This window comes from Meriones unguiculatus, chromosome 6, assembly GCF_030254825.1.
Source record: "Meriones unguiculatus strain TT.TT164.6M chromosome 6, Bangor_MerUng_6.1, whole genome shotgun sequence".
In the NCBI taxonomy this organism is placed as follows: Eukaryota; Metazoa; Chordata; class Mammalia; order Rodentia; family Muridae; genus Meriones; species Meriones unguiculatus.
Window position 1 is genome coordinate 29107941 of NC_083354.1, and position 13898 is coordinate 29121838.

The 13898-nt window shown below is 42.1% G+C and overlaps 1 pseudogene; it reads right to left on the reverse strand.

Moving 5' to 3' along the window:
* LOC132654906 (baculoviral IAP repeat-containing protein 1a-like) overlaps positions 1-13898 on the reverse strand; it is a 74989-nt pseudogene that overhangs the window by 24849 nt on the left and 36242 nt on the right.

A 13898-nucleotide genomic window follows, 5' to 3' on the forward strand; every position in this document is an offset into this window, starting at 1 on the left:
TAAAACAAAGGAGATACCAGAAGGTCTGAGAGAAGTGAAATGTGGCAAGAGAGAAGGAGATTGTGAGTTAGTTCATCACCCAGGTAGATCAGACCTATCATATGAAATCTTGTCTCAAGTAACTTATGCCTGAGTAGTAACATGTATGTATGTGACAATCCAAAAAAAAAAAAAAAAGGTGTCCACCCAGTATTTTGCCACTGAATAGTAGCATTGGTGATTGGACAACTTGTCCCCTCATTTTGCTTCCCCATGAGTTCTCTAGGCCATAGCAAATTCTCAAAGCAGTTTTCTAGATCTGGTACTACCACTCTTTTCATGATTGCTCCTCTTAGGGGGTGTCTGACATAAATGTCTAAAAGTGTGTATGGATGGTCTATAACCTAAAAAAAAACAACAAACAATTCTAATATTCATTTAAGTTGTTTCCCCACACAAATATGCGAAAAGAGAAGTGAAACACACATTTTATTAATGAACAAACTAAGGCCAGCATTCTGATTCTCCAATCAAGTTTCTAAGACTGAAGAATCATGCTTGGTTAATTAAAAAAACAAAAGCAAGAAAAGAAGGAGAAAGAGGAGGGAAGATGGAAAAGAAAGACATACCTACAATATGAACACCACACTCAATGCAGAAAATAGGAACACCACAGGGTCAAGAAAAGTGGTATAGAAGGAAGGCAGACGTGATGAGCATAAAACCAACACAGAACAGTGGTCAATGGTCCTATTCAGAGGTGTGGATGGGAAGAGGAAACATTTTACTCCGGAAGAAAGGAAATCAATGGTAGGAATTTTAGAAGGGTATATTTGAAAAGTTGACAGTTGGTACAAAGTGGGAAAGGTCAGCTAGGAGTCAACCCTCAGATGCTGGTTGAGATAAGCTTTAAAGGCAGAAAACTTTCTTAATGCTAAAGAAGAGGAGGAGGCTATGATGTGGAATTCCAGGGTATGAGACAGAAGGCCCATCAGACTTCAGTGCAGAGATGTCTAGACTGGCTCAACTCAAGCTCCGTGAAGAGCATCTCTGTGTCTCCAAACAAACAGCAGCACCCATGGCTGCGTCATCTCTAACCAAGAGTTGCCACGTCACAGTAGCAAGCTTCTCTCTGGCTCCCATTGCCAAATGGACATTTGGCTACTCACCTATCGTATGCCCTGCGGACTCAAACTTGTCCATGTCTAGCTTTCACTGGGACCATGACATACAAGCTGATGGTTAATCATTCTCTCAGTGGGAAGTTTTCCTTCTCCTCTGAGCAAATATGGACAAGTATCTTCTTGGATCTCTGTGTACTTATGCTTGTGATTCAGTGATATTTGTTCTTTCAATCACCCACAAATCTTTCATGTATTCATTCAACAAATATTTATCTGACTACATGTTTAATAAATACTTTGTTGCTATGTCACTTGTACTACTCAAAACCCTTCAAATGGCTTCCTGGGTTCATCAAAGTAAAAACCAAAATTCATATCAGTCTATAAGCTTCTGTGATGCTGCATCTCTCAGAAACCACATCTCTTTCTCTTTCACTCATCCCTTCCAGCCACTGAGATCTTGCCCTTCCTCCATTTATTATGCACTTCAAGTGTATTCCTATCAGTACCTTCTTACTCTTCTGCTTCTAGCATGAGAGGTCTCTCGGTCTCCATTACATAGAAGGCAGAAGTGATACCTTCCACATATCTGCCTCCTGATAGCCATGATTTGCTCCTAAAATTTCCCCATATCTCTGCTAACACATCTCCTTGTCCAACAGATATCCTCAGCCTCTTAAGAAAGAACAACAAGTGCTTTCATTATCCATCTTCTTTGGCAAGCTTCTTTCTTTATACAGTATTTGTAGCATCCATCACAGAATATGTTTAATTACCTGTGATATCCTTAATCCATTAAAAGCACCTGAGATCCAACAAGCCACCCATCCTATTGTCTCCAGTGCCTCAGATAGATTAGGACACAGAACTGGCTTGGTGCATATTTGTTCTATAAACTAATTAATGTGTTCAGGGATTCGTTAGAAGCTGGGTGGTAGCTGAGGTAGCACAGTGAATCTTTTAGCTACTTGCTCTTTCCCATGATCAGTTCTATTCCTTCATTTAAAGGGAAGCATGGCAGTGTGTCTGTGGACTGCCAATAAGAAGCAACTGAGTGAGACACTCAGCCCTGACTATTGTCAGAGACAAGACACAGAGCTAAATGATCCATTGTTGAGTTCTGGTCCAGCAGTTCTCATCTACCAAGTAATTGGATTGGTAATGGGATATGGAGACTTTCACCTTGAGGTCACTGCCTCACTTCTAGCCCAAGAGACAGCTGCAGCTGAAAAGCACTGTTCTTGGGGGGCAGTTCCAAGATCATTGGGAGACAGGTAAATCTGAGTTTCAATGTGAGGCTACAGCTACTTCCAAGAACAGAGATGGAAATTGTGTTTTCTACACCACCTTATATCCACAGCCACATAGAAAGCAACTCACAGCTTTGGCTTAATGCTTTCCTGGACTAAAGAGGATGATATAAACCTGACCTGGAGGAGGACATTGCAGCCAGTCCTGGTGAGACCTGATAAGCTAGGGTCAGATGGAGGAGGAGGAGGACCTCCCCTGTCAGTGGACTTAGAGAGGGGCAGGGAGGAGATGAGGGAGGGAGGATGGGATTGGGAGGGAATGAGGGAGGGGGCTACAGCTGGGATACAAAGTAAATAAACTGTAAATAATATAAAAAAACCAAAAATTTAATTTAAAAAATTATATTACATCAAAAACACAAAGCCTGACCTGGCCCTGGAATGAATGCTACCCTCTGAAATAGCTTCTACACAGTACTGTTGGAGCAGTCAGTTAGGCTATGACTTTACCAGTCTCAGTGATTTTTCTTAGGTGATAGCCCCTGGGTATAGACTCTGTCTTCATACTAAGACTGTTCCATCTGGTCATAAGCAGTGCAGAGGAGGACCATGACTCTAAAGTCTAAAGCATGGCTTTCAGTCCTGGATTGGCTGCTTGCTGGCTACAACCTCAGACAAATCCTTTAATATCTCTGCATTTCTCTTCCGTTATCTACAAACTAGGAGTGAGAACTCCCTCTGCATATCATTACTGTGCAAGCTGGAGACAGGGCTCCTTAGACACTGAGCACAGAGCTCAGGAAACTGCATCAAATGAGTGGCAGGGATCCTCTTATAGGGAACAAGAAATGGGTAGTTTATGACTCCATCCAAAAGTTCATTTGTCTCTCATCTGTCATAGTTTTCTTGAAAATCAACTAAGCAATAGGCACAGTACTAGATACAGGTTGACCACCCCTTAGCCAAAATGCTTTGGGTCAAAGGCATTTTGGAAGTTGAATTTTTCATATTTCAGAATGTTTGCAAAGACATAATGAGATGATGGCACTCAACTCTAAGGACAAAACTTGTATTTCATATACTCCTCATCCACACAGCCCACAGACAGATGACCTTATATAAAACGTTCAGCATGCCTCTTTTTTTGCCTTACATGTGAGGTTAGGTGTGGAATATTTCATTGTGATGATGCATCAGTATCCAAAAAGTTTCAGATCCTGGAGTATTTCAGGTGCTAGGGTTTCAGATTACAGATACTTAATCTGTATTAATTAAATAATATGCCAAGAGTTTGGAGTGCAGGAAACAGGGGAGAAAGCCACTGATCAAGAAACACTGGCTGCTGGCCACTGCTCCAGGCTCTGCTGTAAAGCTGGAAGCCATTGTAGGTACTTCCTCCAGGGTATTCAGGGGACTGGCACCTGAACAGGGCTGGGCACCATCTGTGCCTCAGCACCAATATCTTTACTCCCAGAGGCCTTCATGGTTGCCAACTAGTTTCATTTTCCTAGCTTTTCTCTGGGGGACAGCAAAGGAGGTAGCTGTTTCCTTGTATGGGGAAGAAAAATAAGACTGTCAAGGTGCCCTGATTTGACTCTAGCTTCCCAGTAACAGAGCCAGGGTCCTGCAAGTCAGGGTCTGCTGAGAGGAGAAGGAAGAAGAGAGACAAATTGGTAGGGTATGAGAAGGCTGTGTGGGCTCTGTTGGCAGAGCTGGTTCCTGCTTTCAGTATTGCTGCTCTGGCTGGCTTGGGCTCAGGTGCCTAGTTAGCTGCCCAGCTGGCTCAGCAAGTAAGCCTTCTCTACGGCTGTGCATGCGTCCCCGGGGACAGCACACATTTCCATCCTGACTCTACCAGAGGCTGGCCTTTGTGATGTCCTTGGTGTCCAGGTGCTAGGGCAGCAGATGTGTGGCAGAGGTTAGCCCTGGGAAATGCTAACCCCTTGTCAGAGTCACGTCCCCAGATGGCCTAGCTTATACAATAGGGACTCTCTTTCTCTTAAGCCTCCAGCTCTTTACTCTGCAGTGCAGTCACATGCCTAAAATCAGGCCACTTTGTTAACTCTGCAGCCACACGCCACAGTGAGTCAGCTCAGCTCTTCTGTGGAGTTCCACAGACAGGGCTGCTGTCATTGGGGTGAGAGCAGCTGCAAGTGCAGGTCCTGGAAGCTGTCTCTAGCTGGGTAGGAAGAAGCTGGAGGTGCCCAGGACTGGGTGCTTGGCACTCCTTTCCAAGTATCTAAACACATCAAATACAATTTCAGTGCCTAGTATGCACTTTAATAAAAGACAGGGAAGGGCCACATGAGAATGAGCAAGGCAATCCCCAGTTCAGTGAGCTTCCTAGTACCAAAGAGATGTCCGTTTGTCTGTCTTTTTCATGGATGTGTGACTATTTGCTAATTCCAGTGTTTCTTGATCAGTGGCTTTCTCCCCTGTTTCCTGCACTCCAAAAATAATTCTTAAAAAGAAAAGGGAAGGGGCTGGAGAGATGGCTGAGTGGTTAAGAGTGCTGTCAGCTCTTCCAAAGGACCAGGGTTCAATTCCAAACACCCACATGGAAGTTCACAACTGTTTGTGATGCCAATTTCAAGGGATCTGACATCATCACACCAAATGCACATAAAATAAAAATTAAATAAATTACTAAAAAAACCAAAAACGTCATTAAAAAAGTTTTTTAAAAAAGTAAATGGACAATACAGACAGAGCAAAGAATACTTGAGCATATAGCAGGCTGCTAAAAAAAAAATCAAAGTTCTGCTACTAACAATAACAAAATTTAAAAATTAAATATTTGCCATGGTATAAAAACTGAGACATGAACTAAATGAAAGATAGTAAAGTCTAGGAGCTGAAAAGATGGCTCGGCAACTAAGAGCTCCTGCTGTTCAACAGAGGACCACAGTTAGGTTCCCATCACCCACATTAGACAGCTGAAACAACCTGTAACCACAGCTCCAAAAGATCTGACACTCTCTTTTTACCTCTGAGGGCAACTAAACATCCATGCACAGGAACACACACACACACACACACACACACACACACACACACACAGTGAAATAAATATATTTTAAAAGACATCATTATAAAGTCTATCCTGAAAACTATCAAACAGCGCTTAGAAGAAGACATAATTATTATTTATGCAGATTAAATGTCTTCTCTGGAGAAGCCATTTCCTCCTCTGGGCAGCGAGAGTGCAGAAGGTTCTCCAGCATCATCTGACACACAATGCCCCATTTACCAACAACAAGCTACTCAAGCACCCTTCTGAGGACCTTGAGAGATGAAATGATGGTGGCAATATTTTCCTAGTGTTGTCTGAGTTACTTGAAACCCATTCTAGGATTCAGGGCCTTATACACTGCCCCAAATAGTGAGAGTAGTCAGATTTCTCTTATCAAGGCACATTTATGGCTTGTGCCTGAGAAGTTTACTCATCTAACACTAAGAATGAGAAACCACAGACTCAGCCAGACTGCTTGTGTAAGCACACTCAGGGATACCTGGTAACTGGTTCGTCCCTGAGACCTCAACAGACTGCAAGGGCAGGCAGGGTGAGAAGCAGCTCCTGTTCTGCTGTGCTGAGCTCCAGCCTGCACACAGAGCACTTGGTGACAGAGGTCTTATTCAGCTCCAGAGCTGGGCAGATGCTTTTAAGAAAGCCACTGCTGTTGGACAAGCAGAGCTCAATATTCTGTGAAGCTGAGAAGACTTCCATTAGGACCCAGAGCAGTGCTTGCTCTGCAGGGCCCATGTTGGCCACTGCAACTTCCAACCTAGGGATCTTGTGTGGCTTGGGTGACAGTTTCCAATACCCAGAATTTATTTTGGGTAGATGGCTGCATTGGATATTAAAAAAACTGTATAAATTCTCTTCATTTTTAGCTAAAATTTCCGCCCATTCCTTCATATGTTCAAAGGCAGATGCATAGTCCTCATCTATAGTTGGTGGCTGTAGTGTTTCATAACACTTTTTCATGACTGAGTAACCTACAGTATGTGACATTTTATTTTCATTTTTGAAGACTTTAATACTTGCCAACAGTAAAAGGCTTTCTGGGTGGTCTCTAAAGTAATGGAAATTCAATACATTTAAAGCCAGTGTTCTCCCTGGAAGGAATTGCAAAATCAATGGAGAACATGCAGAAACTGTGTTGCTTTCATAAGCAAAGTTTAGAGCAATGCCCAATAAATTTTCTGAAAAAATCGAAGAAAAAGCTACAGGAGAAAACTGCCACATTTTTTTAATTGACTGTGTTATCAAGGAATGTTCTACTCCGTGCTTTACATAATCCTCTTCTTCAGACATGTTCTTCAGCGACTCTTTCTCATCCACCAACTGAAGCAAATGAGACACAACTTCTGGCCCTGCCCTTGATGAAGGGTGGCTGGAGACATACTTCAAAAAGTTGTTGTAGGTGGCCAGAGCCTTCAAGGGCGAGTTAATTTGTCTCAAATAATGAATTCCTAGATCTTGGTCTTCCTGTCTGTCTGAACCCAGGACTTGAGTCAGCCTCATGGCAGCAAGAAATACTTGGAAGAGAGGACTTAAAACCCGGTAGACTGGTCTCAGCCTCTGGGCGGTGAATTTGCTCATCAAGCAGGTGGTCAGGTCTTCATTTTCATCCACTCCAGCCTCTGTGAGGTCATCATTGTTGAACTCAAAGCATGAAGAAAAAAGCCCCCTCAAGGCCAGCTGACCACATGAGGACACAGTGGCCTTGAGGGCTTCAGCTGCAGCTTTGTACTTTAAGGACAGGTACTTCATATAGGACTTGAAAACTGCCACATCATGAAAGAGCTGGTCAGAAGGATTTTGAAACCAGTCAGTACAGACTGCAGCCATGAAGAGAGGAGTTTTGTGAATTCCCTGTAAATCCTCATTCTGTCCAAAGTAAACCATAAACTCTTGCAGACGTGTTATACTCTGTGAGAAGACCTTCCTTAACACAGAGACAGTATTATAGAAAGGAAACTCTTTGATCTCTAGAATTTTATCCAGGTATGGACGGATGGACCTGGCCCTGTTTGTATGGACAGTGATCAATAAGCAGGTTTGTGACAAGTAGTTTTTTGTAATCAGTGTCTCTAGGGCTTGGGGGAGCGAGTCCACCCCAGTATAGTCATCCAACAGGAACAGCACCTGGTGTTTTAACTGCTGGATGCTGCTGCTTAGGCACGCTTCACTAACACAGTCTCCTGCCTCTAGAAGTTGGGCACAGATGATGCTGGCCAGACCCTGATCTGGTCTGGTGGAACTAAGGGAGAGGTAGAAGACCAGCTGGAACCTGTTAAACAGGGGACAGCACCCTGATGCCCAGAGAAAAGCTATTTTCTTCAGGAAGGTTGTCTTCCCACTGCCAGCTTCCCCCTCCACACACACGACCGAGCTGAGATTGGTGAAGACCTCGGGGATCGTCAGGGCCCCTTGCACTGGCCTGCTGATGTGCTTTGAAACGATGGACACATCACAGCCAAGCAAGTGGTCAGTGCCTTGGCTGGAGCACAACTCTGGCAAATTTATGTGGCGGAAAGTGGCTTTGGTGTAGGCACCTCGCAGCTGCTCACTCAGACTCTTTGCCTCTTGAAACCACTGGGCTTCCCTCAGAGCCAAGCCTGTGGAGAGAAGGAAGGCAGAGGAAGGTGTACTTTCACATCTCTCTGATTGCGTTGATTGTCTGCTAAGAGTGGATTAGAACTCTCCTCTCCTTCCCATGACCCCCGTCCATACCCTAAGACCCTCTCATCTTTCCGTAGCATCAGAATGTGGGGTACTATGTCTAAGGCCTCTCATTTGACAGGGAGTTAGATATCCTGGCACCCTAATTTCCCTTTAGAATCTCAGGAGACCAGCCTGCTGCACGATGCCTTTAACACTGGCTGCTTTGGATCTGGCATGAAAACTACTGTCTGTAGTCCTGCATTCACTCTCAAGATGCCACAGGAGCACTGACTCTCTCACCCACAGCTCCCTTTACCTCAGTGTTCTCCTCTAGGAGCTTTCCAGATAATTAGAAATATGCTTTCCTGTCCAATATACAAATACACAGAATCCCATGTTCTTTTATGTTCCTACCAGCCTCGGTGGGATGAACTGGGTCCTCGTGATTGCTTTCAGTTGTGATTTCCTTTGAAAGAGAAATCCTTTATTAAATTAAAATTTGCATGATAGTGAGACATTATGTTATCACTGAGAACCCAACGTCTTCTAGACTTCACTCTGTTTGTGGCATGTATTCTACCAACAGAACATTTCCAGACCTTGCAATGTTATTTTGAAATTCACTAATATTGTACACATATCACATCAACCCAGAGTTGATTATCTTTTCAGTTTTCACCCTGTTTTCTTCATTTTTTTTCTGGTTTGTTTGCTGTCAGTTTTTTTTTTTTTTTTTTGCTTTATTTTGTTTTTAGAGATGGGGTTTTATAGTATAATCCAGGCTGATCTTGAACTCACAGCCATCTTTTTGCCTCAGCTTCCAGAATGCTATATTGTAGACATGAGCCATGATTCCCACATTTGCTTTTGCTTTGTGGGGAGCAATCATAGCACACTTACCAAACAACTGGGGCATGCAGCAGTTGGTATGCCCATCAGATTGACAGTTGTGTCTTCTGTTGCAAAAATAGATTTCCTGATTTATTACTTGGCATTTGGTTTTGTTTATAAAGCACATTCAAGGGCCAGAAATATGTCTCAGTCCAAAGTTACAAAAGGGGTCTTGGTTTCTTTTTTTTAAATTTTTCATTAATTACCCTTTATTCATTCTGCATCCCCCCATAAGCCCCTCCCTCCTCCCCTCCCAATCCCACCTTCTCTCCTCCCTCTGCTTGCATGCCACTCCCCAAGTCCACTGATAGGGGAGGTTCTCCTCTCCTTTCTGATCTTAGTCTATCAGTTCACATCAAAAGTGGCGGCATTGTCCTCTACTATGGCCTGGTAAGGCTGCTCCCCCCCCAGGGGGAGGTGATCAAAGACCAGGCCAATCAGATTATGTCAGAGGCAGTCCCTCTTCACATTACTATGTAACCCAATTGGACTCCAAACTGCCCTGGGGTACATCTGTGCAGGGTTTCTGGGTCATCTGAGGCTTTCAGAGGCCCTCTGTGGTAGGTTCCTAGGTTGTTTCCTGTTTTCTTCTTCTTCTGATGTCCATCCTCTTTGCCTTTCCGGATGGGGATTGGACATTTTTGTTAGGGTCCTTTCTCTTGCTTAGTTTCTTTAGATGCACAGGTTATAGTGAGTTTGTCCTATGTTGTATGTCTATATGAGTGAGTATATACCATGTGTGTCTTTTTGCTTCTGGGACAACTCACTCAGGATGATCTTTTCCAGATCCCACCATTTACCTGCAAATTTCATGATTTCCTTATTTTTCATTGCTGAGTAATATTCCATTGTGTAGCTGTGCCACAATTTCTGCATCCATTCTTCAGTTGAGGGGCATCTGGGTTGTTTCCAGCTTCTGGCTATTACAAATAAAGCTGCTACAAACATGGTTGAGCAAATGTCCTTTTTGTGTACTTGAGCCTCTTTTGGATATATGCCCAGTAGTGGTATGGCTGGATCTTGAGGAAGCGCTATTCCTAGTTGTCTGAGAAAGCGCCAGATTGATTTCCAGAGTGGTTGTATAAGTTTACATTCCCACCAGCAGTGCAGAAGGGTTCCCCTTTCTTCACAACCTCTCCAGCATGTGTTGTCACTTGAGTTTTTGATCTTGGCCATTCTCATGGGTGTAAGGTGAAATCTCAGGGTTGTTTTGATTTGCATTTCCCTAATGGCTAGTGAGGTTGAGCATTTTTTAAGTGCTTCTCTGCCATTCGGTATTCCTCTACAGAGAATTCTCTGTTTAGGTCTGTTCCCCATTTTTTAAGTGGAGTACTTGGTTTGCTGCTTTTCAGCTTCTTTAGTTCTTTATATATACTGGATATGAGTCCTCTGTCAGATAAAGGGTTGGTGAAGATTTTTTCCCAATCTGTAGGCAGTCGCTTTGTTTGGGTGATGGTCTCCTTTGCTTTGCAGAAGCTTTTCAGTTTCATGAGGTCCCATTTATTGATTGTTGCTCTTAGAGCCTGTGCTGTTGGTGTTTTGTTTAGGAAGTTTTCCCCTGTACCAATGAGTTCTAGGGTATTCCCCACTTTTTTTTCAAGCCGATTTAATGTGTCTGGTTTTATGTTGAGGTCTTTGATCCACTTGGACTTCAGTTTTGTGCAGGGTGACAAGTATGGATCTATTTTCATTTTTCTACATGTAGACATCCAGTTAGACCAGCACCATTTGTTGAAGGTGCTATCTTTTTTCCATTGTATGGTTTTGGCGTCTTTGTCAAAGATCAGGTGTCCATAAGTGTGTGGGTTTATTTCTGGGTCCTCTGTTCAGTTCCATTGATCCACTATTCTGTTTCTATGCCAGTACCATGCAATTTTTAAAACTGTTGCTCTATAGTACAACTTAAGATCAGGGATGGAGATACCTCCAGAAGATCTTTTATTGTAGAGGATTGTTTTAGCAATTCTGGGTTTCTTGTTATTCCAGATGAAGTTGAGAATTTTTCTTTCCAGGTCTGTAAAGAATTGTGTTGGTAATTTGATGGGCATTGCATTGAATCTGTAGATTGCTTTTGGTAAGATGGCCATTTTTACTATGTTAATCTTGCCAAGTCATGAGCATGGGAGATCTTTCCATCTTCTCATATCTTCTCCTAATTCTTTCTTCAGAGATTTGAAATTTTTTTCATCCAAGTCTTTGACTTCCTTGGTTAGGGTTACTCCGAGGTACCTTATATCATTTGTGGCTATTGTGAAGGGTGTTGTTTCCCTAATTTCTTTCTCAGCCCTTTTGTCTTTTGTATACAGGAGGGCTACTGACTTTTTTTTTTAGTTAATTTTGTATCAGGCCACTTTGCTGAAGGTGTTTATCAGCTGTAGGAATTCCCTGGTAGAGTTTTTGGGGTCACTCACGTATACTATCATATCATCTGCAAATAGTGATAATTTGACTTCTTCCTTTCCAATTTGTATCCCCTTGATCCCCATCAACTGTCTTATTGCTCTAGCAAGGACTTCCAGCACTATGTTGAAGAGATATGGAGAGAGTGGGCAGCCTTGTCTTGTCCCTAATTTCAGTGGGATTGCTTTAATTTTCTCTCCGTTCCGTTTGATGTTGGCTATAGGCTTGCTGTATATCGCCTTTACTATGTTTAGATATGTGCCTTGTATCCCTGATCTCTCCAATACTTTGAACATGAATGGATGTTGGATTTTGTCAAATGCTTTTTCAGCATCTAGGGAGATTATCATGTGGTTTTTTTCTTTCAGTTTGTTAATATGGTGGATCACATTGATGGATTTCTGTATATTGTACCACCCCTGCATACCTGGGATGAAGCCTACTTGGTCATAGTGGATAATATCTTTGATGTGTTCTTGGATTCGGTTTGCAAGTATTTTATTAAGTATTTTTGCATCAATGTTCATAAGGGAGATTGGCCGGAAATTGTCTTTCTTTGCTGAGTCTTCGTGAGGTTTAGGTACCAAGGTGACTGTGGCTTCATAGAATGAATTTGGTAATATTCCTTCTGTTTCTATTTTGTGGAATACTTTGAAGAGAATTGATGTTAGCTCTTCTTTGAAGGTCTGGTAGAATTCTGCGCTGAAGCCATCTGGTCCTGGGCTTTTTTTGGATGGGAGACTTTTGATGACCGCTTCTTTTTCTTTGGGGGATATACGACTATTTATACGACCTGGTCCTGATGCAGCTTTGGTAAGTCAAATTGATCAAGAAAATTGTCCATTTCAGTTAGATTTTCAAATTTTGTGGCATATAGACTTTTGAAGTAAGTCCTAATGATTGTTTGGATTTCCTCAGTGGCTGTAGTTATATCCCCCTTTTCATTTCTGATTTTGTTGGTGTCTCTCTGCCTTTTAGTTAGCCTGGCTAACGGTTTGTCGATCTTGTTGATTTTCTCAAAGAACCAGCTCTTGGTTTCATTGATTCTTTGAATTGTTTTATTTGTTTCCAATTGATTGATTTCAGCCCTGAGTTTGATTATTTCCAGCTGTTTACTCCTTATTGGTGTGTCTGCTTCTTCTTTTTCTAGGGTTTTTAAGTGAACCATTAAGTTGCTTGAATGAGCTCTCTCGAATTTCTTCTTGAAGGCACTTAGTGCTATGAACTTTCCTCTTAGCACTGCTTTCATTGTGTCCCACAGGTTCAGGTATGTTGTGTCTTCATTATCATTGATTTCCAGAAAGACTTTAATTTCTTTCTTTATTTCTTCCCTGACCCAGCTGTCATTTAGTAACAAGTTGTTCAGTTTCCATGTGTGTGTAGGCTTTTTGTTATTTCTGTTATTGTTGAGGTCCAGCTTTATTCCATGGTGATCCGACAAGATACATGGGATTATTTCAATCTTCTTGTATCTGTTGAGGCTTGCTTTGTGACCCACTATATGGTCTATTTTGGAGAAGGTTCCATGAGGTGCTGAGAAGAAGGTAAATTCTTTTGTGTTTGGGTGTAAAGTTCTGTAAATGTCTGTTAGGTCCATTTCATTCATGACCTCTGTCAGAGACATTGTTTCTTTGTTTAATTTCTGTTTTGTTGACCTGTCCTTTGTTGAGAGTGGGGTGTTGAAGTCTCCCACTATTAATGTGTGGGGATCTATATGTGCTTTAAATTTTATCAATGTTTATTTCACAAATGTGGGTGCCTTTGTATTTGGGGCATAGATGTTCAGGATTGTGATGTCTTCCTGGTGGAATTTTCCCTTGATGAGTATGAAGTGTCCTTCCCCATCTCTTTTTATTAATTTTGGTTGAAAGTCTATTTTATCAGATATTAGAATGGCTACTCCTGCTTGCTTCTTGGGTCCGTTTGCTTGGAAAGTCGTCTTCCAACCCTTTACCCTCAGGTAATGTCTATCTTTGTGTCTTAGGTGTGTTTCTTGTATGCAACAGATTGCTGGGCTTTGTTTACGTATCCATTCTGTTAATCTGTGTCTTTTTATTGGAGAGTTGAGTCCATTGATGTTGAGAGAGATTAATGACCAGTGGCTGTTAGATCTCTTGATTTTGATGTTGGCTGTGGTCATCAGGTTGTGTGCTTGGTTGCTTTTTGTTTTACTGAAGTGGGGTTATTTATTTCCTGTGTTTTCTTGAATGTAGCTAGCTTTCTTGCGTTGTATTTTCCCTTCCAGTGTCTTCTGTAATGCTGGATTTGTTTGTAGGTATTGTTGAAATTTGTTTTTGTCATTGAATATCTTGTTTTCTCCATCTATGAGGACTGAGAGCTTTGTGGGGTATAGTAGCCTGGGCTGACATCTGTGTTCTCTTAGGGTCTGCATGATATCCATCCAGGCCTTTCTGGCTTTCATAGTCTCTGTTGAAAAGTCAGGTGTGATTCTAATGGGTTTGCCATTATATGTTACTTGGCCTTTTTCCCTTGCAGCTTTTAGTATTTTTTCTTTGTTCTGTATACTTACTGTTTTGATTATTATGTGGTGGGAGGATTTTCTTTTCTGGTCAAATTTGTTGG